The following is a 26,113-nucleotide window of genomic DNA, read 5'->3' as shown; positions in this document are numbered from 1 at the left end:
ACGGCAAAAAATAAGTTAATTCCAATGAACACTTATCCTGCAATTATAGGACTAGATTTAGATTACATTTGATTGGTAAGCTTTATCAATGCTTTGTTCACATTTCCAACTCCATAGACTTTAATGGAGTAGGACATGTAATGAGAGCATTGGTAAAGCTTACCAGTCAAATGTAATTTAGCCTATAGTGTTGTTCCCCATGATTAAACAGTGCACTGTTCGATTTTTTACTGTATTGCACTTTTGGTTGGTTGTGATTTTATATTTGTTGTTTTTATTAATATATTTTATTGTAATATTTTTTATTTATAAACATGTTATGTGAACATTATGACAAATAAAACTGTTTTATTATTTCATAATGTCTTTTAAGTTACAGTCCTTCATAATTATAAAGAAGGAATCTTAAATAATTAGTCTGTATTGTGCTTGGTTAACTGTCACATGACATTAAAAAAAAAAAGTATCGGTAATTGGTATCGGCGAGTATTTGAAAACAAGTATCGGTACTTGTACTCGGTCTTAAAAAAATGGTATCGGTGCAACCCTAGTTTCCACTTCAGTTCCTTCCCTATCTGCTCTGTAGTAACTGACCACCATCTGTCAATGTCAAATCCTCAGGGAACTGCTGGCCACTGTGTTCATGGGGCCTTAAGCACGTGTATTTTTTAAGGTTTATGTACTGTGAGGCCTACTTAGTTCAGTAGGTTTGGTGCATGCTTCTGCTGCCACTCCTGTTCCTGCCCTTTCTGCTCCATGGTGGTCATCATCCTAGCAATGCAAAATCCTCATGAAACTGCTGGCCACTGTGTCCAAGGGGCTCTAGGCACCTGTTGCCCTCATCCTCCCCTGAAGGTGTATTTTTAGCACTGCTGCTGCTGCCACTCCTGCTCCTGCCCTTCCTGCTAAGTGGTGGTCATCATCCGTCAATACCAAATCCTCAGGGAACTGCTGGCCACTGTGTCCAAGGGGCTCTATGTTTGCCCTCTTCCATGTACTGTCAGGCCTACCTGGTTCAGTAACTCTGTTGCTGCTTCTACTCCTACTCTTGCCCTTCCTGCTCTGTGGTGGTCATCATTTGTCAATTCCAATCCCTCAGGGAATCGTTGGCCATTGTGTCCAATGGGCTCTAGGCACGCGATTTAGTGTTTCTGAATATTAATACTTTACATTCCAATGGTCTTCACATATATATTTTTTTAAATATATAAATGTATATACTTAGTAGAATTCTTATAGCAATATACTTCTAACAAGAGGGACATTGTATGTATGAGTTGTATCAGTTGAACCACTTAAGCCCCATAGAAAATAGACATTACAGAGTATGAAACCACTCAATAGATAGAACAGGAGCTGTCCTTTTTTTTAAATGGGGATCGCAACTTAAGCAAAAGTATGTCCACTGAGTTGCAATGTAGGCAGGGTAAAGTATGTTTACACAAAATACACTGTGCGTCCACAAAAAAAAATAAAAAAATTTAATGTGTAGTAACACAAATTATGCATATGTATATTCAGTTTCACTGTACATTTGTCACACAGGGAAATATCGCTACTGAACAGCAGGCGAGACTGATATTGCTGAAAAGGGATAGCTAAGATGGAGGACAGTGCTTTGAATATTAGAAAACCATGACAATGTTAACCCATTAAAATACAGGTTACTCCCATGGAACGCCCTTAAAACTCCCACGGAACACCTATATAGTCATCATGTCTGTGATCTACTTTGTTAATAAAGTTAAAAAAAACAAAAAACGATTTGTATTAAAACTATAGGAGCTGGGGGATTGTATAGTATAATGTTAGAATATATATGTAAACTGTAAACGTTATTGTACTAATCTTCTATTGTGTTCTTAGGTGTTTATTTTTACTTATTTTAAGATTGCGTTGCATGTTTTTAATATTCATATTTACATTATATTGAGATTGAACATTTGCAATTGTAATAATCATATTTTACAATACTGTGATTGCGATGTTTTCATTTCTATATTTCACAATATTGCAATCTTGTTTTTGTGTTTCCATATTTCACAATATTGCAATTGCATTTTTGTGTTTGTAATATTCATATTTCATAACATTGCAATTCCATGATCGTGTTTGAATAGTAATATTGCAATTGCACTGTAGCAAACGTTTTCTATAAATAAATAAATATATATCTAGAACTAAAGATGTAGATATATACTGTATTTATTTAGAACACGTTTGCTACAGTATGATCATAATGTTATAAGTAAAACACGATTGCGCAATTGCGATATTATAAATATGAGTATTACAAACATGAAAAACATAATTTATGCTTACCTGATAAATTTATTTCTCTTGTAGTGTATCCAGTCCACGGATCATCCATTACTTGTGGGATATTCTCCTTCCCAACAGGAAGTTGCAAGAGGATCACCCACAGCAGAGCTGCTATATAGCTCCTCCCCTCACTGCCATATCCAGTCATTCGACCGAAACAAGCCAAGAAAGGAGAAACCATAGGGTGCAGTGGTGACTGTAGTTTAATTAAAATGTAGACCTGCCTGAAAAGGACAGGGCGGGCCGTGGACTGGATACACTACAAGAGAAATAAATATCAGGTAAGCATAAATTATGTTTTCTCTTGTTAAGTGTATCCAGTCCACGGATCATCCATTACTTGTGGGATATCAATACCAAAGCTAAAGTACACGGATGATGGGAGGGACAAGGCAGGAACTTAAACGGAAGGAACCACTGCCTGTAGAACCTTTCTCCCAAAAACAGCCTCCGAAGAAGCAAAAGTATCAAATTTGTAAAATTTGGAAAAAGTATGAAGCGAAGACCAAGTTGCAGCCTTGCAAATCTGTTCAACAGAGGCCTCATTTTTAAAGGCCCAGGTGGAAGCCACAGCTCTAGTAGAATGAGCTGTAATCCTTTCAGGAGGCTGCTGTCCAGCAGTCTCATAGGCTAAACGGATTATACTCCGAAGCCAAAAAGAAAGAGAGGTTGCCGAGGCCTTCTGACCTCTCCTCTGTCCAGAGTAAACAACAAACAGGTTAGATGTTTGGCGAAAATCTTTAGTACCCTGTAAGTAAAACTTCAAGGCACAGACTACGTCTAGATTATGCAAAAGACGTTCCTTCTTTGAAGAAGGATTAGGACAGAATGATGGAACAACAATCTCTTGATTGATATTCTTGTTAGAAACCACCTTAGGTAAAAAACCCAGGTTTTGTACGCAGAACAACTTTATCTGAATGAAAGATCAGATAAGGAGAATCACAATGTAAGGCAGATAACTCCGAGACTCTTCGAGCCGAGGAAATAGCCATCAGAAAAAGAACTTTCCATGAAAGAAGTTTGATATCAATAGAATGAAGGGGTTCAAACGGAACCCCTTGAAGAACTTTAAGAACCAAGTTTAAGCTCCATGGAGGAGCAACAGGTTTAAACACAGGCTTAATTCTAACTAAAGCCTGACAAAATGCCTGAACGTCTGGAACTTCTGCCAGACGCTTGTGTAAAAGAATAGACAGAGCAGAAATCTGTCCCTTTAAAGAACTAGCTGATAATCCTTTGTCCAAACCCTCTTGGAGGAAGGACAATATCCTAGGAATCCTAACCCTACTCCATGAGTAATTCTTGGATTCACACCAATGAAGATATTTACGCCATATCTTGTGGTAAATTTTCCTGGTGACAGGCTTTCGTGCCTGTATTAAAGTATCAATTACTGACTCGGAGAAGCCACGCTTTGATAGGATCAAGCGTTCAATCTCCATGCAGTCAGTCTCAGAGAAAGTAGATTCGGATGATTGAAAGGACCTTGTATTAGAAGGTCTTGTCTCAGAGGCAGAGTCCATGGTGGAAAGGATGACATGTCCACTAGGTCTGCATACCAGGTCCTGCGTGGCCACGCAGGTGCTATCAATATCACTTTCCTGTTTGATTTTGGCAATCAGACAAGGGAGCAGAGGAAACGGTCGAAACACATAAGCCAGGTTGAAGAACCAAGGCGCTGCTAGAGCATCTATCAGTGCCACTTCTGGGTCCCTGGACCTGGATCCGTAACAAGGAAGCTTGGCGTTCTGGTGAGACGCCATAAGATCCAATTCTGGTTTGCCCCAACAGAGAACCAATTGAGCAAACACCTCCGGATGGAGTTCCCATTCCCCCGGATGAAAAGTCTGACGACTTGGAAAATCCGCCTCCCAGTTCTCTACACCTGGGATATGGATCGCTGACAGGTGGCAAGAGTGAGTCTCTGCCCAGCGAATTATATTGGAGACTTCTGACATCGCTAGGGAACTCCTGGCTCCCCCTTGATGGTTGATGTAAGCCACAGTCGTGATGTTGTCCGACTGAAATCTGATGAACCTCAGTGTTGCTAGCTGAGGCCAAGCCAGAAGAGCATTGAATATTGCTCTTAACTCCAGAATATTTATTGGGAGGAGTTTCTCCTCCTGAGTCCATGAACCCTGAGCCTTCAGGGAGTTCCAAACTGCACCCCAACCTAGAAGGCTGACATCTGTTGTTACAATTGTCCAATCTGGTCTGCGAAAGGTCATACCCTTGAACAGATGGGCCTGAGATAACCACCAGAGAAGAGAATCTCTGGTTTCCTGATCCAGATTTAGTAGAGTTGACAAATCTGTGTAATCCCTATTCCACTGACTGAGCATGCATAATTGCAGCGGTCTGAGATGCAGGCGCGCGAATGGCACTATGTCCATCGCCGCTACCATTAAGCCGATTACTTCCATGCACTGAGCCACCATGGGGCGCGGAATGGAGTGAAGAACACGGCAAGCATTTAGAAGTTTTGATAACCTGGACTCCGTCAGGTAAATTTTCATTTCTACAGAATCTATTAGAGTCCCTAGGAAGGAAACCCTTGTGAGAGGAGATAGAGAACTCTTTTCTTCGTTCACTTTCCACCCATGCGACCTCAGGAATGCCAGAACTATCTCTGTATGAGATTTGGCAATTTGAAAGCTTGACGCCTGTATCAGGATGTCGTCCAGGTAAGGAGCCACCGCTATGCCTCGCGGTCTTAGGACCGCCAGAAGTGAGCCCAGAACCTTTGTAAAAATTCTTGGGGCTGTAGCCAACCCGAATGGAAGAGCTACAAATTGGTAATGCCTGTCTAGAAAGGCAAACCTCAGGAACTGATGATGATTCTTGTGAATCGGAATGTGAAGGTAGGCATCCTTTAAGTCCACTGTGGTCATGTACTGACCCTTTTGGATCATGGGTAAAATGGTTTGAATAGTTTCCATCTTGAATGACGGAACTCTGAGGAATTTGTTTAGGATCTTTAAATCCAAAATTGGTCTGAAGGTTCCCTCTTTTTTGGGAACCACAAACAGATTTGAATAAAACCCCTGTCCTTGTTCCGTCCGCGGAACTGGATGAATCACTCCCATTACAAGGAGATCTTGTACGCAGCTTAGGAATGCCTCTTTCTTTATCTGGTTTGCAGATAATCTTGAAAGGTGAAATCTCCCTTGTGGAGGAGAAGCTTTGAAGTCCAGAAGATATCCCTGAGATATGATCTCCAACGCCCAGGGATCCTGAACATCTCTTGCCCATGCCTGGGCGAAGAGAGAGAGTCTGCCCCCTACTAGATCCGTTGTCGGATAGGGGGCCGCTCCTTCATGCTGTCTTAGAGGCAGCAGCAGGCTTTCTGGCCTGCTTGCCCTTGTTCCAGGACTGGTTAGGTTTCTAGGCCTGCTTGGATTGAGCAAAAGTTCCCTCTTGTTTTGAAGCAGAGGAAGTTGATGCTGCACCTGCCTTGAAATTTCGAAAGGCACGAAAATTAGACTGTTTGGCCTTTGATTTGGCCCTGTCCTGAGGAAGGGTATGACCCTTACCTCCAGTAATGTCAGCAATAATTTCTTTCAAACCAGGCCCGAATAAGGTCTGCCCCTTGAAAGGAATGTTGAGTAATTTAGACTTTGAAGTCACATCAGCTGACCAGGATTTGAGCTATAGCGCCCTACGCGCCTGGATGGCGAATCCGGAATTCTTAGCCGTTAGTTTAGTCAAATGAACAATGGCATCAGAAACAAATGAGTTAGCTAGCTTAAGAGTTCTAAGCTTGTCAACAATTTCAGTCAATGGAGCTGTATGGATGGCCTCTTCCAGGGCCTCAAACCAGAATGCCGCCGCAGCAGTGACAGGCGCAATGCATGCAAGGGGCTGTAAAATAAAACCTTGTTGAATAAACATTTTCTTAAGGTAACCCTCTGATTTTTTATCCATTGGATCTGAAAAAGCACAACTGTCCTCAACCGGGATAGTGGTACGCTTTGCTAAAGTAGAAACTGCTCCCTCCACCTTAGGGACTGTCTGCCATAAGTCCCGTGTAGTGGCATCTAATGGAAACATTTTTCTAAATATAGGAGGTGGGGAAAAGGGCACACCGGGCCTATCCCACTCCTTACTAATAATTTCTATAAGCCTTTTAAGTATTGGAAAAACATCAGTACTCACCGGCACTGCATAGTATTTATCCAGCCTACACAATTTCTCTGGCACTGCAATTGTGTCACAGTCATTCAGAGCAGCTAATACCTCCCCAAGCAATACACGGAGGTTCTCAAGCTTAAATTTAAAATTAGAAATCTCTGAATCAGGTCTCCCCGATTCAGAGACGTCACCCACAGACTGAAGCTCTCCGTCCTCAGGTTCTGCTTATTGTGACACAGTATCAGACATGGCTCTTACAGCATCTACGTGCTCTGTATCTCGTCTAACCCCAGAGCTATCGCGCTTGCCTCTCAATTCAGGCAATCTGGATAATACCTCTGACAGGGTATTATTCATGATTGCAGCCATGTCCTGCAAAGTAATCGCTATGATCGTCCCTGATGTACTTGGCGCCATATTAGCGTGCGTCCCTTGAGTGGGAGGCGAAGGGTCCGACACGTGGGGAGAGTTAGTCGGCATAACTTCCCCCTCAACAGACCCCTCTGGTGACAATTCTTTTATAGATAAAGACTGATCTTTACTGTTTAAGGTGAAATCAATACATTTAGTACACATTCTCCTATGGGGCTCCACCATGGCTTTTAAACATAATGAACAAGTATCCTCTGTTTCAGACATGTTTGTACAGACTAGCAATGAGACTAGCAAGCTTGGAAAACACTTTAAAGCAAGTTAACAAGCAATATAAAAAAACGTTACTGTGCCTTTAAGAGAAACAAATTTTGACAAAATTTGAAATAACAGTGAAAAAAGGCAGTTACACTAACGAAATTTTTACAGTGTATGTAACAAGTCAGCAGAGCATTGCACCCACTTGCAAATGGATGATTAACCCCTTAATAACAAAAACGGAATAATAAATGACAAAACGTTTTTTAAACACAGTCTACTGTGGTTGTTACCCTCCTCAAACACGACTTTGAAGCCTTTTGAGCCCTTCAGAGATGTCCTGTATCATGCAGAAGGAAGCTGAGTCTCTCAGTCTGTAATTCTAGCTGCGCAGAAAAGCGCTAAAATAGGCCCCTCCCACTCATATTACAACAGTGGAAAGCCTCAGCCATGTGGAAAAAAACTAGGCCCCAATAAGTTTTGTCACCAAATATATATAAAAACGATTAACATGCCAGCAAACGTTTTATATTACACTTTTATAAGAGTATGTATCTCTGTTAATAAGCCTGATACCAGTTGCTATCACTGCATTTAAGGCTTAACTTACATTAGTCCGGTATCAGCAGCATTTTTCTAGCAAATTCCATCCCTAGAAATATGTTAACTGCACATACCTTATTGCAGGAAAACCTGCACGCCATTCCCCCTCTGAAATTACCTCACTCCTCAGAATATGTGAGAACGGCAGTGGATCTTAGTTACTTCTGCTAAGATCATAGAAATCACAGGCAGATTCTTCTTCTAATGCTGCCTGAGATGAAACAGTACACTCCGGTACCATTTAAAAATAACAAACTTTTGATTGAAGTTAAAAAACTAACTATAATACACCACTCTCCTCTTACTACGTCCATCTTTGTTGAGAGTTGCAAGAGAATGACTGGATATGGCAGTGAGGGGAGGAGCTATATAGCAGCTCTGCTGTGGGTGATCCTCTTGCAACTTCCTGTTGGGAAGGAGAATATCCCACAAGTAATGGATGATCCGTGGACTGGATACACTTAACAAGAGAAAAAGCAATTGCAATATTGTGAAATTTGGAAATGCGAAAAACGTAAATGCAATATTGTGAAATATGAATATTGTGATCGAGAATGCGCGCTCTCAATATAATGTAAATATGAATACTGAGAATGCGCAATTGCAATCTTAAAATAAGTAAAAAATACACGCCTAAGGAAACAATAGAAGATAAGTACAACCATGTTTACAGTTTATATACATATTGTAACATTATACTATACAATACATATACATTAAACAATGTATATACTTATATTATATACCCACAACCCCCCTGCTCCTTTAGGTGCATATTGATAGGTTTAATTCACTATTGTATTGTAAGAACAGGGATTGAGGTTCTGTTGACATGTAAATTGCATTGTTATGCAGTACTGTGTAGGGATCATTTACATTACACCTTCGATGTAGGTGGCGATGCTGCTTTGAATATGTTGCCGGTACCAGAGAAGCATCGTCACCCACTGAAATGTATGGTAACGGATGTCTCTCGGCAATGCGAACTTTAAACAGTGCTGTCGACCCTTTTGTATATTATGCCTGCTCTCTCCACATCACAACGGATCCCTTTTGAATAATTTACCGCCTGGTGGCACGTTCGATCACCGGGGCCTAAAAGAAAAAGGAAAGACAATATTCCCTGTCAGATGGACGATTCATTTTTTTTGTAATTAAATGAATTATATAATCCAAGACAAAAAAGTGCCTTTATATAGCAGTCTATGGGGACTGTGTGTTCCCTGTATATGTATATGCTTATATACATATATATTTATGGGTTAATATGTGTATATACACATATAAATACATAAATAAATATGTATATCTTCATATACGTACATATATATCTTACTGCATTGGAGCCTATGGAAGCGTACTCTATTGAGCGCAAAGCTTCCATGCAATGTAAACGTGAGCTCGCGTTTGCATTGCGCTGGACTTGCGTGCGCTGGTATTATGAATGGAGTGCAAATAACACACTCGCGTAAGAACAATTTTGCACTCCACTCGTAATCTAGCCCAATGTGTTGAAAACAAAAGAGAAATCTCGGTTACACCAAAAAAAATCCTTTCCAGAGGTCTAGTGGCTGTAAAATAGCTCAAAAACATAAAATGAAAAAAATAAATTATATATATATATATATATATATATATATATATATATATATAGATATAGATATAGATATAGATAAATAAAGAATACCAAAAAGAAAATGTGTATGCCAAACAATTCCTTTGTCTTTAGTTCCCTCTAGTGACTAATTTATGTTGTCTCAAATTATTGACTATTGAAATCTAACATTATAGAATGCATAAAAATATTCTTTGTGATACAAACATAATAACTTATTTAATAATTAGTTAAGTGAAGTTATAGAATAATAATAATAATTTATAAATTATGCATATTATATTTTAATATAATAATACAAAACACATCAATGTAAAAGATATCATTTATATGTTAATGTAATCAAAATTATAATTGTATATAATGAGAATATTATGAGAATATATCTTAACTGAACAGTTACACTAAACCACACTATGAACCCCTAAACCGCCACCCCCCAACATCGCGAACTACCTATTTACACTATTAACCCCTAAACTGCCTCACCCCTACATCACAAACTACACTATTAACCCCTAAACCACCACACACCCCCACTGCAAAGTAAGCATCTACACTATTAACCCCTAAACCACCAGTCCCCCAGATTGAAAAGTCCCCACTACACTATTAACCCCAAAACCACCAGCGCCCTTACTTCGCAAAGTAACCCACTAACAAAAAATAGACTAACCCTACCTTTACAAAAACAAAACTACTTTAAAAAAAAAAAAACTACTTTAAAAATAAAATAAAAACATACCTGTGAAAGAAACAAATCTGATTTTACCTTTTTCAAATAAAAACCTACCATTACTATTATTTTTTTTTTAAAAAATTACCATTACTATTAAATAAAAAAACTACCATTACAATTAAATAAAAAAAACTACCATTACCAAAAAAATAATTACATTACTTAAAAAACAATACAAAGCCCTAACATTACTATAAAAAAACATAAAATTACAAAAAATAAAAATGGCATTTGGCTGGGCATTGCCCTTTAAAGTGCATTTAGCTATTTATCACTAATCTTAACAGAAAAAAAACCCAAAAAACACAAAAACCTAACACTAAGATCCAAGATGGTACTCACCAATGATGATGGTGGTGCTCCATCTTTATATCTTCATCCCGGCAGCGATGAGTCAATTTGAGTCAATTTGAGCAGAGCACAGGTGTGCAGGCCTAGGGGAGAGCAGCAGCCACTGCAGAAGATAGACCTCAGGATTCCAGATGGAGGAACACACAGGCAGGAGCCTGTTGCAGGATTAATTAGGTAAGTATCTTACAGAGTTTAAGCTTAGACCACTCTTTAGAAATCTCAGAGAAAGCATCAGGAACTACTGGAAATAATTTGAGTAACTAAACAGAAGATTTTAAAAAAAGTAAATCCAGCTGTTTAACAGACGTATCCTCAGAAACCTTAGAATCCAGAACGCCTAAAGTACATAACACTTCTAATAAAAGTGAACAAAGGCATTCAAGTTTAAATAAAAAAGAGGAAGATTCAGTTTCCTGATCAGAGACTGACTCCTGATCATCTGAAAACACTTCACCCTCAGATAAATCAGATAAAACAGGACCTAAAACATTTATCTTAACAGAATTAAACTTCCTCAAATCAGATAAGCTAAAAGGGGCGGTACATTTTCTTAACTTCATCCCGGCAGCAGCGCTGGACTTCATCTTCAGAGCATCAACACGGAGGTCCTCTTCATGTGGTCACCAGCCACTCACTGAATTTTGAATGTGAGGTACCCCTTTTATATAGGGGTACCCTTGCATTCCTATTGGCTGATTTGCATGTTCAAATTCAAATCAGCAAATAGTAAAAGATTTCATTCTATTGGCTGATTTGAAGTTGAACATGCAAATCAGCCAATAGGAATGCAAGGGTACTCCTTTATAAAAGGCGCACCTCGCATTCCAAATTCAGTGTGCAGCTGGTGACAGCATGAAGAGGACCTCCATGTTGACGCTCTGAAGATGAAGTCCAGCGCTGCTGCCGGGATGAAGTTAAGAAAATGTACCGCCCCTTTTAGCTTATCTGATTTGAGGAAGTTTAATTCTGTTAAGATAAATGTTTTAGGTCCTGTTTTATCTGATTTATCTGAGGGTGAAGTGTTTTCAGATGATCAGGAGTCAGTCTCTGATCAGGAAACTGAATCTTCCTCTTTTTTATTTAAACTTGAATGCCTTTGTTCACTTTTATTAGAAGTGTTATGTACTTTAGGCGTTCTGGATTCTAAGGTTTCTGAGGATACGTCTGTTAAACAGCTGGATTTACTTTTTTTAAAATCTTCTGTTTAGTTACTCAAATTATTTCCAGTAGTTCCTGATGCTTTCTCTGAGATTTCTAAAGAGTGGTCTAAGCTTAAACTCTGTAAGATACTTACCTAATTAATCCTGCAACAGGCTCCTGCCTGTGTGTTCCTCCATCTGGAATCCTGAGGTCTATCTTCTGCAGTGGCTGCTGCTCTCCCCTAGGCCTGCACACCTGTGCTCTGCTCAAATTGACTCAATCTGACCTAATTACAGGATTCTATCAGTCAATCAGAATTAAGGTTGAAAAAATCCTATTGGCTGTTGCAATCATCTTATTGGCTGATCCATCGGAATCTAAGGGACGTCATCTTGGATAACGTCATTTAAAGGAACTTTCATTTGGAAAGAAGACATTGAACGAAGAGGATGCTCCGTGTCGGATGTCTTGAAGATGGAGCCGCTCCGCGCCGGATGGATGAAGATAGAAGATGCCGTCTGGGTGAAGACCTCTGCGGGCTAGGATGAAGACTTTGGCCGCTTGGATGAAGACTTCTGCTGGCTTCTTGGAGGATGGATGTTGGATCTTCAAAACTGTAAGTGAATCTTCAGGGGTTAGTTTTAGGATTTTTAAGGGTGTATTGCGTGGGTTTTATTTTTAGATTAGGGTTTGGGCTGCAATAGAGCTAGATGCCCTTTTAAGGGCAATGCCCATACAAATGCCCTTTTCAGGGCAATGGGGAGCTTAGTTTTTTTTAGTTAAGTTTTTATTTGGGGGGGGGTTGGTTGTGTGGGTGGTGGGTTTTACTTTTGGGGGGTATTTGTATTTTTTATTTACAGGTAAAAGAGCTGATTTCTTTGGGGCAATGCCCCGCAAAAGGCCCTTTTAAGGGCTATTTGTAGTTTATTGTAGGCTAGGGGGTTTTATTTTGGGGGGGCTTTTTTATTTTCATAGGGCCCTTAGATTAGGTGTAATTCGTTTAAATCTTTGATAAAAAATTTTTTTTGTGTAACTAGTTTTTTGTAACAGTAATTTTTTAGTGTAGATTTAAATTATTTGAGTAGGGTTAGGTTTTTAAATATATAGTATAGTTAATTTAATTTGTAGTTTAATAGTTAGGGTAGATTAATTATTAGTTTAATATAGTTTAATGTAATTTTAGTATAATAGTTAGGGTAGGTTAATTAATAGTTTAATATAGTTTAATTTAATTCTAAAGGTAAGTTTAAATTTATTATAAGATAATGAGTTAATATTTCATATAAAGTTAGCGGGTTGTTAGGTTTAGGGGTTAATAGTTTAATTTAGTTTATGGCGATGTGGGGGCTGGCGGTTTAGGGGTTAATAGGTTTAGTATGTGCTATTGATGTGGGAGGCCAGGAGTTTAGGGGTTAATACATTTATTTAGTTGTGGTGGGCTCCGGGAGCGGCGGGATAGGGGTTAATAAGTATAATGTAGGTGTCAGCGGTGTCGGGACGGCAGAATAGGGATTAATAAGTATAATGTAGGTGGCGGCGGTGTAGGGGGCGGCAGATTAGGGGTGTTTAGACTCGGGGCTAATGTTAGGTTGTTAGGTGTAAACATAACTTGTATTCTCCTATAGGAATCAATGGGATATCGGGCAGCAGCAAACATAAGCTTTCGCTGCTTTCAGACTCCCATTGATTCCTATGTCATCCGCCGCCCCAGGTACGCTGGGCCGGAATAGTGGCGAGCGTACCTGTTAGATATTTGTTAACTAGCAAAAGTTGTCAGATAGTGCCGAATTTGCATTCGGAATATCTGTAGTTACGTAAGCATCAATCTGTGTCGGACTGAGACCGGCGGATTGTATGTTAAGTCACAAATGTCAACTTTTGCCGGTCTGTAGGCTTTGATAACTAAGGGGAATCAGGCTTGCCACAATTACGCAGCGGAATTCCAGCGTATTTGCGGTTGACGGCTGGATAAGTAGGCCTCTTATTGTTTAAATAGATAGATAATGCCTTTACTTCCCATTTCCCAGCTTTGCACAGCCAACAATGTTATATTAGCTTTTCACAATAGGAGACTGCTAGTTCATGTGGGTCATATAGATAACATTGTGTTCACGCCCGGGTAGTTATTTAAGATTTAGGACAACACAGCACTAATTGGCTAAAATGCAACTCAATAAATAATAAATAAAAAAGGGCTGTCAGAAGATTATTAGATACAAGATAATCACAGAGGTAAAAAAGTATATTAATATAACTGTGTTGGTTATGCAAAACTGAGGAATGGGTAATAAAAGGATTATCTATCTTTTTTAAAAACAATAAAAATTCTATTGTAGACTGTCCCTTTAAAGGGACATACAACAAGTTGGGATAGACACAAAATATAATATGTGCTTTAATTACTTTACCTGAAAATGTATACTTCAGTGCCTCGCAATTAACCCTTTCTTTTTAGTTTTTGAATTGTAAAGCTCTAACTCCCCCCACACATTTCCTTCTATGGCTGTATCTATATACTGTATATTGTTCTTTTGGTAGAATGCAAAAATACATAGGGATTACCTGCTGGAGCGTGCCTAGAAGCTGTGAACTCTAGTTGAAATACAATGCCTGTGTCTAAACACTGATAAGAGGGGTGGAGTTGGCTGCTCCAGGCAGCTAAGCTATGTAATTCATTTTGCTTATTTTTAAAAATTATTTTCAAATACTTGCCAGCAATATTTAAACAATTTTTATGCAAACTATTTATAATTAATTATATATAATTAATTTTAGGATATGCACAGATCTCAATCTGTTTTACGTCCCTTTAGGTATTATTTGTACCCCAAACAATTTAGAATAACACGTTCTTAAGTCTCTGGATAATCATATAGTAGTGATCAAAATAAAATACTTGAAAACAAGTAGTTGCTGATGACCTACTAAGAATGCACAAAATAATAAACAGGGTGGGAGATTTCCCGAATGATACCAAATATTAACTGTTTAATAAATATTTACAAAATAAATAAACCTTTAGCTATATTCCTGTCATCTAATCATATTACTTATAATGATTGGAATCGTTTTCAGAAATACAACTACCAAAATGAAAATCTTAATTTAATCCATTAAGAGAGATTGTTCTAAGTTTGAAGATCTACTTTTCTTTTAATTTTAATAAACTTTTTTGGACCTTCTCCAATTTTGAATAAAATTAATTTACTCTCAAACAGGCCTTTCGGATTAAGAAACATACTGCATCCCACATTTATATTATTAGGTAAATTATGTTCCTATTCATACAGTTAATAACATATTTATAGAACATTATCTTTCAGTGTGGCAAGTGTTAACAAGCTCTCTCATTTGTACTAGATTTAGAAAAATACCCAAACTCTCTTTTATTGTTACCCACACTCAATTATCTCTCCTGCTACCACCTTTAAAGGACATGATACCCAACTGTTAAAGCACTTGAAAGTGATGCAGCATAGCTATAAAAAGTTAATATCACCTGAACAACTCTATGTAAAAAAGGAAGATATTTTACCTCAAAACTTTAACCCCTTAACTACCAAGGACGTGCAGGGTGCGTCCTACAAAAACTGGTTCTTAATGACCAAGGACGTACCCTGCACGTCCTCAGTGTTTTCAAGAGCTGGAAGAGATCATGAGATTGAGGCATCCTGCAATATTCTTTTTTATGCATCTGATGCAGAGAGAGCCACTCTGTAGCACTCTCTGCATCAGCCAGCGATGGTGCCGATTGTTGGTTGGTGGGAGCCATAGCAGGGAGGTGGGTGGGTGGCCCATCGCTGGTGGGAGTTCTGGATCCTGTTCCTGAGTGTGCAGGAGCACGCAAGGGGGCGGGAGCGTGCATGTGCACACTACATTAAGTTCAAGTCCAAGGAGGGAGAGGGAAAGGGTATGGGGGGCAGCTACACTACAGAAAATTGGGTTTTTATTTATTTGTATTTAAAAAAAAGGGCAATTTTTTAGTAAACTAGATACTGGTAGACAGCTGCCAGTACCTAAGATGGCAGCCAATAGATCGAGGGGGGAGGCTTAGAGAGCTGTTTGGGGGGATCAGGGAGGTTGGGGATTAATGAGGGATCCTACATTTCAGATCAAATAAAAAAAAATAAAAAAATCACCTTTATTTTTATACTTGCAGACTTTCTGCCAGTACTTAAGATGGCGGTAACAATTGTGAGGTGGGGGAGGTAAGAGAGCTGTTTGAGGGAGGTCAGGGAGGGATCAGAGGGTGGGATGTGTTAGATGGGAGACTGATCTCTACACTAAAGCTAAAATTAGCCCTACAAGCTACCTAATTAACCCCTTAACTGATGGGCATAATACAAGTGTGGTAAGCAGCGGCATTTAGCGGCCTTCTAATTACCAAGCTGTTTGTAAATAATTTTTAGTGAGAAACCTAAAGTTTGTGAAAAAGTTAACAATTTTGTTTTATTTGATCCATTTGGCAGTGAAATGGTGGAATGAAATATACCAAAATGGACTAGATCAATAATTTGGGTTGTCTACTAAAAATATATACATTTGAAGGGTTATTCAGGGTGTTCCAATGTAACTGTACTGTCCTCACTAACTGATAGCTAGACAGCTAGTTAACAAACCAGACAGAAATAGCTTTGTGTTTATTCCAAACTGATTTTACTTCTGAATAGTTATTTTGTAAAACTGCAATATAATAAGAAAAGTTGAAATTACAATATGTACTTACACATGGTGTTTGCAATACATACAATAATACATGTTTCTAACACAGAGAGCTTACATTTAAACCTTACAGCAAATAGCAATGCAATTCAAATGAACAATGAACTCTTAGCAAACAATAAATAACTTACAGGCTTATGTATATTTAGAGGCAAATATGAAGAGCTGATTTCCATGCTTCTTGAAGCTAAGATGGCTGCTGAGAAACTGAAAGTAAAACCTTTTATTAACAAACTTTATTAACACTTCCTGTTTCATTCTTGAGAGGAACCAAGATGTAATTGCAACATGAAACCACCAGATGTCATCAACATAATAAGCATATAATAGACAGAACAGTAACTATCGCTAATTTTTTTTTTTTTTTTTTAAAAGGTTTTGAAATAGCAAAGTGCTACTTGTACTTATTGCCCTATAACTGGCAAAAAAGCAAAGAACATGTAAACATTGGGTATTTCTAAACTCAGGACAAAATTTAGAAACTATTTAGCATGGGTGTTTTTTGGTAGTTGTAGATGTGTAACAGATTTTAGGGTCAAAGCTAGAAAAGGTGTGTTTTTTTATTTTTTAATCATATTTTATAATGTTTTTATAGTAAATTATATGATATGATGAAAATAATGATATCTTTAGAAAGTCCATTTAATGGCATGAAAAACAGTATATAATATGTGTGGGTACAGTAAATGAGTAAGAGGAAAATGACAAAAAACGCAGAAATGTAGAAATAGCCCTGGTCCTTAACGGTAAGAAAATTGAAAAATGGTCTGGTCACTAAGGGGTTAAAGGGACATGAAACCCAAACATTTTCTTTCATGATTCATATAGATAATACAATTTTAAACAACTTTCCAATTTACTTCTATTATATAATTTGCTTCATTATCTTGATATCCTTTGTTGAAGAAGCAGAAATGCACTACTATGAACTATGTGAACATTAGTCAGCCAATTTCAAGAGGCATATGTGTGCAGCAACCAACCAGCAGCTGCTGAGTCAACCTATGTATCCTTTTAACTAAGAATATAAAGAGAACAACACAAGTTAGATAATATAAGTACATTTGAAAGTTGTTTAAAATCACTTGCTCATGCTCTATCTGATTCATGAAAGAAAGAAAGAAAGAAAGAAAGAAAGAAAGAAAGAAAGAAAGAAAGAAAGAAATTGTGTTTGAAACTTTTGCGTCCCTTTAAACAGCCATTCAGGATGCCAATCCCAGGACTTGCAAGGGCGTGTGTCAGGTTTTTTTTTCCTGTTTTGTTTGCCATGTGCTGCTGGCAGCCATTTTACTCACCTCTCTTGCTGACTCTGGTGCATACTGTGTGATGCTGCTCATTTCCTGCACTTCCTTTTATGGCCAGACTGGTGTACATCATCCATGTGAGACAGGATGCAGTCTCAGAATTGTGATGTCATCACTTATTATTTAAATGGACTCTGTTCAGTATGCTTTGCCCTTGCGTTGTCTCGGAACTGTTTGTGAGAGCTCCTGTGTATTTCCTGGCTGTCTGACGTCCCTCCTGGTTCCTGGTCTCTGGTGTGTTCCTGACTCTGCTGTTCTCCTTGTTCCTGATTCCGGCTCATCTGACTACTCGCTTTGGCTCCTGACTCGGCTCGTCTGACTACCAGCTCTGGTTTTGATTCCTGGCTTGTTATTTGACTTGTGGACTTTTTATTATTTTTTGCTATTAATAAAGGTGTGATTATTTTTGCACTTCTCATCTCAGTCTGATTCCTGGCACCCTGACATTACGCAAGGGCCATGAATCCTGATGGTGCTAATAATCCACCTTTACCTGCCATAATTTCCAGGATGGATGAACAGGATCACCGCTTGGATCAATTTGCACTAGCCCTGCGAACCCTGCTTACTCACACTGCACATTTGGACCAAAGTGTCCCGCAAGTTATGGCTGCTCCTGTTTCCGCTGTTGCACCTAGTCCTACCAGGAGCATGTCCAGTTCTGCACCTCTACCTCAGAATTATGGAGGCGATCCTAATCAGTGCAGAGGGTTTTTGAACCAGATGGGCATTTACTTTAAGATGTTACCTCATGCATTTCCCTCTGACAGAGCTAAGGTGGGATTTCTCATCTCGTTACTCTCTGACACAGCTCTTGCCTGGGCTAATCCCTGGTGGGAGACTAATAAACCTGTGATTTCAAATTACCCTGAATTTGTGGCCTCCTTTCAAAGGGCATTTGATGTTCTGGCTCGCTCCTCCTCTGCTGCTAAACAACTCATGTCCATTCAGCAAGGTACAAGATCTGTTGCTCAGTATGCCATTGAGTTCTGTATGCTTGCCGCAGAGGTAGGTTGGAACAATGAAGCCCTTGTTGCCGCCTTCTTTCATGGGCTCTCTGATGCCATTAATGAAGAAGTTGTTGCCAGAGATTTACCAGAAGATCTCGAGGCATTGGTGTCTTTTTTGATCCTAATTGACATCAGACTAAGTGAGAGGCCCTCTTTCAAGGAGCGCTTGCGGAAGCCACCTGTTCCGTTGTCTCCTACGTGTTCGTTCCCACCCATGCCTCCCTCTCCTCCCATGCCTCCTGGTCCCGAGTCACCAGGTACTGCTGAGCTGATACAGTTGGGATTCACGCGTCTCTCCGTGGTGGAGAGGGCCTTTAGGAGGAGGGAGGGGCTCTGCCTCTATTGTGGGTTACAGGGCCACCTTTGGAAGTCTTGTTCTACACGGCCGGGAAACGCTCACACCTAAGGTCCTGTCGGGGGCAGACCTTGGGTGGTTTATCCTTGTCCCTGGACCACTAAAGGAGAAACCTTTGGTCACGGTTGTCCTTTCCTGGGTGGATTCCTCCATAGTCACCCAGGCTCTTGTTGACTCTGGTGCTGCGGGCTATTTCATTTACAGTGCTTTTGTATCAAAGCACTCCATTCCTGTTTTGCCTCGGTCCATTCTGCTTGCTATTGAGGCCATTGATGGCAGGCCCCTTCAGCCCGCACTCGTTACTCACAAAACTGCTCCGTTATCCATGGCTGTTGGGACTCTTCATTTTGAAACCCTCCAGTTCCAGGTGATAAACTCTCCACATTTTCCAGTTGTTCTGGGTTATCCCTGGCTCCAAAAGCACAATCCCAGTCTCGACTGGCGCAGGTCCGAAATTTTGTCATGGTTTCCGCAATTTATTTCCACTTGTCTTCGGAAACCAGTTAAAGTCTTGTGCACTTCTTCGGTATCTCAATTGCCAGAGGAGTACAGAGAGTTCCTAGACGTTTTTGACAAGGTGCGTGCCGGGAACGTTGTCTCCTCACCGGTCTTACGATTGTGCCATAGACCTGCAACCCGGAGCCATTCCTCCTCTGGGCCGTGTTTACCCTTTGTCTGTTGCAGAGAATTGTGCTATGGAGGAGTATGTTGCCGATGCTCTGTCGCGGGGGATCATTCGCAAATCCTGCTCTCCTGCAGGGGCTGGCTTCTTCTTTGTGAAGAAAAAGGGTGGTGAGTTAAGACCATGCATCGATTATAGGGGTCTTAATCATCTTACCATTAAGAATGCTTACCCTATTCCGCTCATTACCGAACTCTTTGACCGCCTCAAGGGAGCTACGGTCTTTACTAAACTTGATGAGAGGAGCATACAATCTCGTTAGGATCAAGGAGAGCCACAAATGGAAAACAGCATTTAACACCAGGAGCGGGCATTATGAGTATCTTGTAATGCTCTTTGGACTATGTAATGCTCCTGCTGTTTTCCAGGAATTTATTAATGATGTCCTACGAGATATGTTGCAACAGTGTGTTGTGGTGTACTTGGACGACATCCTCATACACTCACCCACACTTGATGCTCATCGTTCTGATGTTACATGGGTTTTTCAGACACTACGTGAGAACGGCCTGTTTTGTAAACTCGAGAAATGTGAGTTCCATCAGACTCAAGTAACATTCCTAGGTTATGTTATCTCCGTTGCAGGGTTCTCCATGGATCCTGACAAGTTATCTGCAGTTCTGCAGTGGCCTCGCCCAGTTGGTCTTCGGTCTATTCAATGTTTTTTGGTGTTCGCCAATTACTATAGAACGTTTATTAAAAACTTTTCTTCCTTGGTCAAACCTATCACAGACCATTGGTCACCTACTGCCATTAAGGCCTTTGATAGTCTTAAGACTGCCTTTGCTGCCGCTCCAGTTCTGGTTCATCCTAACCCTGTCCTGCCTTTCATTTTTGAGGTTGATGCGTCTGAGAATGGAGTAGGTGCCCTCTTGTCTCAACTTCCTACGCCTGACGGTTCCTTGCATCCGTGTGGTTTCTTCTCTAAGAATGTGTCTTTATGAAATTGGAAACAGGGAATTACTGGCCATAATTTTGGCACTTAAGGAATAGAGGCATCTTCTCTAGGGTACTAGCGTGCCAGTGCTCATTCTTACTGACCACAAGAATTTAACTTATCTATCTGAAGCAAAACGTTTGTCGCCCCGACAGGCCAGATGGGCGCTATTTTTGTCTCGGTTTAATTTTGTGGTCTCCTACCTGCCTGGTAGTAAGAATGTTAGGGCTGATGCCCTCTCTTGACAATTTTCCCCTCTGTCCAAGGAGGAGTCTGTACCTACTCCAGTTATACCTCCTGACCATATTTTGGCTACCATACATACTAATTTGACTTCTCCTTTGGGGGAGGAGATCCTGGCTGCACAAACCAATGTACCTCCTGAGAAACCTAGTGGTAAGTGTTTTGTTCCTGAGAATCGTCGAACTAAACTTTTGCACACTTACCACTATCCTAATGCCGCATGTCACCCAGGCAAGAACCAAATTATTTGGTATGTCACTCAACAATTCTGGTGGCCAGGTCTTCGTTCTGATGTTGCTGCGTATGTTGCCTCCTGCTCAGTTTGTGCATAGAATAAGACTCCTCGACGTCTTCCTGTGGGTCTTCTTCAACCTTTTGCTAATGGTGAGCGTCCTTGGACACATCTTTCCATGGACTTCATTGTCGAGCTCCCTGTTTCCAATGGCAATACTGTTATCCTTATGGTGGTTGACCGTTTTTCTAAAATGTCACATCGCATTCCTTTGAAGAAGTTGCCTACCGCTCAGGAGCTTGCTTCAATTTTTGCCCGGGAGGTCTTCCGTTTACATGGGTTACCCAAGGAGATAGTGTCGGACCGGGGTAGCCAGTTTGTCTCCAGATTTTGGTGTTCCTTTTGTGCTCAAATAGGGATCCAGCTTTCCTTCTCCTCGGCATATCACCCTCAGTCCAATGGGGCTGGGGAACGGTCCAATCAAGCTCTGGAATAATTCCTCCGTTGCTATGTCTCAGATCACCACAATAATTGGTCTGAACTGTTACCTTGGGCAGAGTTTGCTCGTAATAGGGCTATTAATGCTTCCTCCAAGTTATCCCCGTTCATGGCGAATTATGGGTTTCAACCATCCTTGTTGCCCGATTCATTCATGTCTCAGGGTATTCCGGCTTTGGAGGAGCATCTCCGGCAACTCCGTTCCACGTGGGTGCAGAGTCAGGATTGCCTTCATCATTTTATGCAGCACCAAAAGTTCCAGGCTGATCGTAGGCGTCTGCCCGCGCCTTCCTACCAGGTTGGTGAGAGATTTTGGCTGTCCTCCCGCAACTTGAATCTTTGTGTGCCTTCCAATAAACTGGCTCCCCGTTATGTTGTTCCTTTTTGAATACTCCGACAAGTCAATCCTGTGGCCTACGCTCTTGACGTTCCTCCTGCAATGCGCAACTCCAATGTTTTTTATTTCTCCCTCTTGAAACCATTGGTTTGTAATCGGTTTACCACTGTGTTGCCTTGTCCCCATCCTATCTTTGTTGACAACCATGAGGAGTATGAGGTCAGCAGCATTATTAACTCTCGTATGTCCAGGGACCGCGTACAGTATTTGGTTCACTGGAGGGGATACGGTCCAGAGGAGCGTTCATGGGTTCCCTCCTCTGATGTTCATGCTCCCGCCCTCCTCCATGCCTTCCATGCCCGTTTCCCCAATAAGCCTTTTGTCCTCCCACCGGGTAGGGGTCATTGAGGGGAGGGTACTGTCAGGGTTTTTTCCCTGTTTTGTTTGCCATGTGCTGCTGGCAGCCATTTTACTCACCTCTCTTGCTGACTCTGGTGCATACTGTGTGATGCTGCTCATTTCCTGCACTTCCTTTTATGGCCAGACTGGTGTACATCATCCGTGTGAGACAAGATGCAGTCTCAGAATTGTGATGTCATCACTTATTATTTAAAGGGCCTCTGTTCAGTATGCTTTGCCCTTGCGTTGTCTCAGACCTGTTTGTGAGAGCTCCTATGTATTTCCCAGCTGTCTGACGTTCCTCCTGGTTCCTGATCTCTGGCTTGTTCCTGACTCTGCTGTTCTTCTTGTTCCTGATTCTGGCTCGTCTGACTACTCGCTTTGGCTCCTGACTCAACTCGTCTGACTACCAGCTCTGGTTTTGATTCCTGGCTTGTTATTTGACTTGTGAACTTTTTATTATTTTTTTGCTATTAATAAAGGTGTGATTATTTTTGCACTTCTCGTCTCAGTCTGATTCCTGGCACCCTGACAGCGTGTGCATCTGGCATGCAAGGCTGGATTGGCCTACCAGAATACCAGGAGATTTCCCGGTGGGCTGCAGCAGCTGGGGCTTGAAAGCTAGAATTTAAATGGGTTATAAATAGATGCAATTGGGCTTTAGAGTGTATATAACAACAATCTGGAACTTTTTTTTAATACAAAATAATAAAATATAAATCTGAAACAAAATATTGGGGGAAGGAGAATCACAGTAATCCCCTTTGAGAAAAATGGGTTGTGCGCATTGTAAGTCAACAGAAAATAGGGCTGGTCCGGTGTTGCTGGCATGTGCAAGCACAGTCATATTAGTTCCCTACTCAGTTTATGGAATAACTGTTCACAGAGCACTTGAGGTAAAATATCTTACTTTTTTTACATAGAGATGTTCATTTGATATTTTTGTCAGTTATACTACAACATTCAAGTGATTTAGCATATGGGTATTGTTATAAATGGGAAATCCTACGAAAAAAACCCAGACTAACAGATTAAAAATCCCAAAACACAATCTGGCAAAAATCAATCTAGAAAAACACAATACCGCTATTACAAGTCTGTTTGGTAACATGGTTCAAATATTAGTCATATTATATGTTAGTTTGATTTTAAATTCAAAATTATGCCGTGCTATGCAGTGCCCTGAATTTTTGGAGGATGGCTTGAGTTTATCATGAAGCAATTTTTACGATATTTTAAAGTAAGTGATTAATCATGATTAAAACATTTTAATGCATAATATTCAAAGGCATAGTGTTAGTTATCAATCTACTTTTCAGATATGGGGCAAGATTAGTCCGGTTTTGCTTTTCAGTTTTGTTATCACATATATACGGCGCCGCATATGAATGCAGCGTGTATATTTCACCCATCAACCGCTATTTTTACTCCCATAAGCTAACATAGAACCACGTTGCAAGTTGGTATCACATATTCAGCCCAAGAATTTACGCGGCTAAAATGGAGAAATTTTACTCCATTTTCACCTCGCCACACATAGGCAGACGCAGCAAGCCTTACGCTGAAAATGTGAGCACCGTAACTCCCTGAAAATAATAACTAACACCTAACGTATGCGCAATATTTATCTACCTGTCAACCGCCAACCCCCACCTCAATAACTAATCCGCCAACCCCCACATAACAAAACATCTAATTAACCTATTAACCCCTAATCTGCCAACCCCCCACAATGCTATATACCTTAATAAACTATTAACCCCTAATCCACCATTCACCCACATCACAAAATACATATTAAAACTATTAACCCCTAAACCGCCATCCCCCACCAACTAAATAAAGTTAATTAACCTATTAACCCCCCACAATGCAAATAACTAATTAAATTACTAACAGCTAGTTTACAAGTTGTGCGTTATGACTCAAATTGTAGCGTTATGGCCCATAACGCATCAATTTCCATAACGCAGCCATTACAAGTTTGAAAAAACCTCCACAGCGCAACAAAAATCCCCATTTACGCACAAATCCATAACACTATCCAAGAACAGTAGTTATTGATATATCGCAACCAAAAACCTTCACTAATCACTTCAAAAATATTTTACAAAGTGCATTTAGACTCTTACAAACACTGTACACTAAATTAATTTTTAATAAAAAAAAATTAAATAAATTATAATAAATCAAAGATACGAGATCTCAGGTGTTAGAACTACTCACTTTGCGCTCAACAGGAGTGTTTGAAGCTTTTTTTTTTCTATTTCTCTCCTCCATTGTTTTTTATGGGAAATACGTGCTCGTGCATGCAAACGGCCTTTTTCCGTAATGCACGCGATAATTTTCTATTTTTAAACTCGTAATATGGGCGGCCTACGGTTTGCACTAATTTATAAATTCTTGCATAGGTCTCACAATGACAAATAGATAACAAAATATACTATTTGGCACTGTAGCTTTACATGTGTAAACATCAGTACAAGGTCAAAATCATTTAGGAAATTACATTACATCAAGTATAAATCACGATCAATTGTATCATCACAAAAATTGAATAATTTTCAAGAATTAACACATATTTAAAGGGACATAAAACCCCATATATTTTATATTTCATAATTCATCATCCGTGTGAGACAAGATGCAGTCTCAGAATTGTGATGTCATCACTTATTATTTAAAGGGCCTCTGTTCAGTATGCTTTGCCCTTGCGTTGTCTCAGACCTGTTTGTGAGAGCTCCTATGTATTTCCCAGCTGTCTGACGTTCCTCCTGGTTCCTGATCTCTGGCTTGTTCCTGACTCTGCTGTTCTTCTTGTTCCTGATTCTGGCTCGTCTGACTACTCGCTTTGGCTCCTGACTCAACTCGTCTGACTACCAGCTCTGGTTTTGATTCCTGGCTTGTTATTTGACTTGTGAACTTTTTATTATTTTTTGCTATTAATAAAGGTGTGATTATTTTTGCACTTCTCGTCTCAGTCTGATTCCTGGCACCCTGACAGCGTGTGCATCTGGCATGCAAGGCTGGATTGGCCTACCAGAATACCAGGAGATTTCCCGGTGGGCTGCAGCAGCTGGGGCTTGAAAGCTAGAATTTAAATGGGTTATAAATAGATGCAATTGGGCTTTAGAGTGTATATAACAACAATCTGGAACTTTTTTTTAATACAAAATAATAAAATATAAATCTGAAACAAAATATTGGGGGAAGGAGAATCACAGTAATCCCCTTTGAGAAAAATGGGTTGTGCGCATTGTAAGTCAACAGAAAATAGGGCTGGTCCGGTGTTGCTGGCATGTGCAAGCACAGTCATATTAGTTCCCTACTCAGTTTATGGAATAACTGTTCACAGAGCACTTGAGGTAAAATATCTTACTTTTTTTACATAGAGATGTTCATTTGATATTTTTGTCAGTTATACTACAACATTCAAGTGATTTAGCATATGGGTATTGTTATAAATGGGAAATCCTACGAAAAAAACCCAGACTAACAGATTAAAAATCCCAAAACACAATCTGGCAAAAATCAATCTAGAAAAACACAATACCGCTATTACAAGTCTGTTTGATAACATGGTTCAAATATTAGTCATATTATATGTTAGTTTGATTTTAAATTCAAAATTATGCCGTGCTATGCAGTGCCCTGAATTTTTGGAGGATGGCTTGAGTTTATCATGAAGCAATTTTTACGATATTTTAAAGTAAGTGATTAATCATGATTAAAACATTTTAATGCATAATATTCAAAGGCATAGTGTTAGTTATCAATCTACTTTTCAGATATGGGGCAAGATTAGTCCGGTTTTGCTTTTCAGTTTTGTTATCACATATATACGGCGCCGCATATGAATG

Source organism: Bombina bombina, chromosome 1, assembly GCF_027579735.1.
Source record: "Bombina bombina isolate aBomBom1 chromosome 1, aBomBom1.pri, whole genome shotgun sequence".
NCBI classification, from domain to species: Eukaryota; Metazoa; Chordata; class Amphibia; order Anura; family Bombinatoridae; genus Bombina; species Bombina bombina.
The sequence above is the reverse complement of the archived record's forward strand: the minus strand, read 5'-3'. Positions refer to the sequence as shown.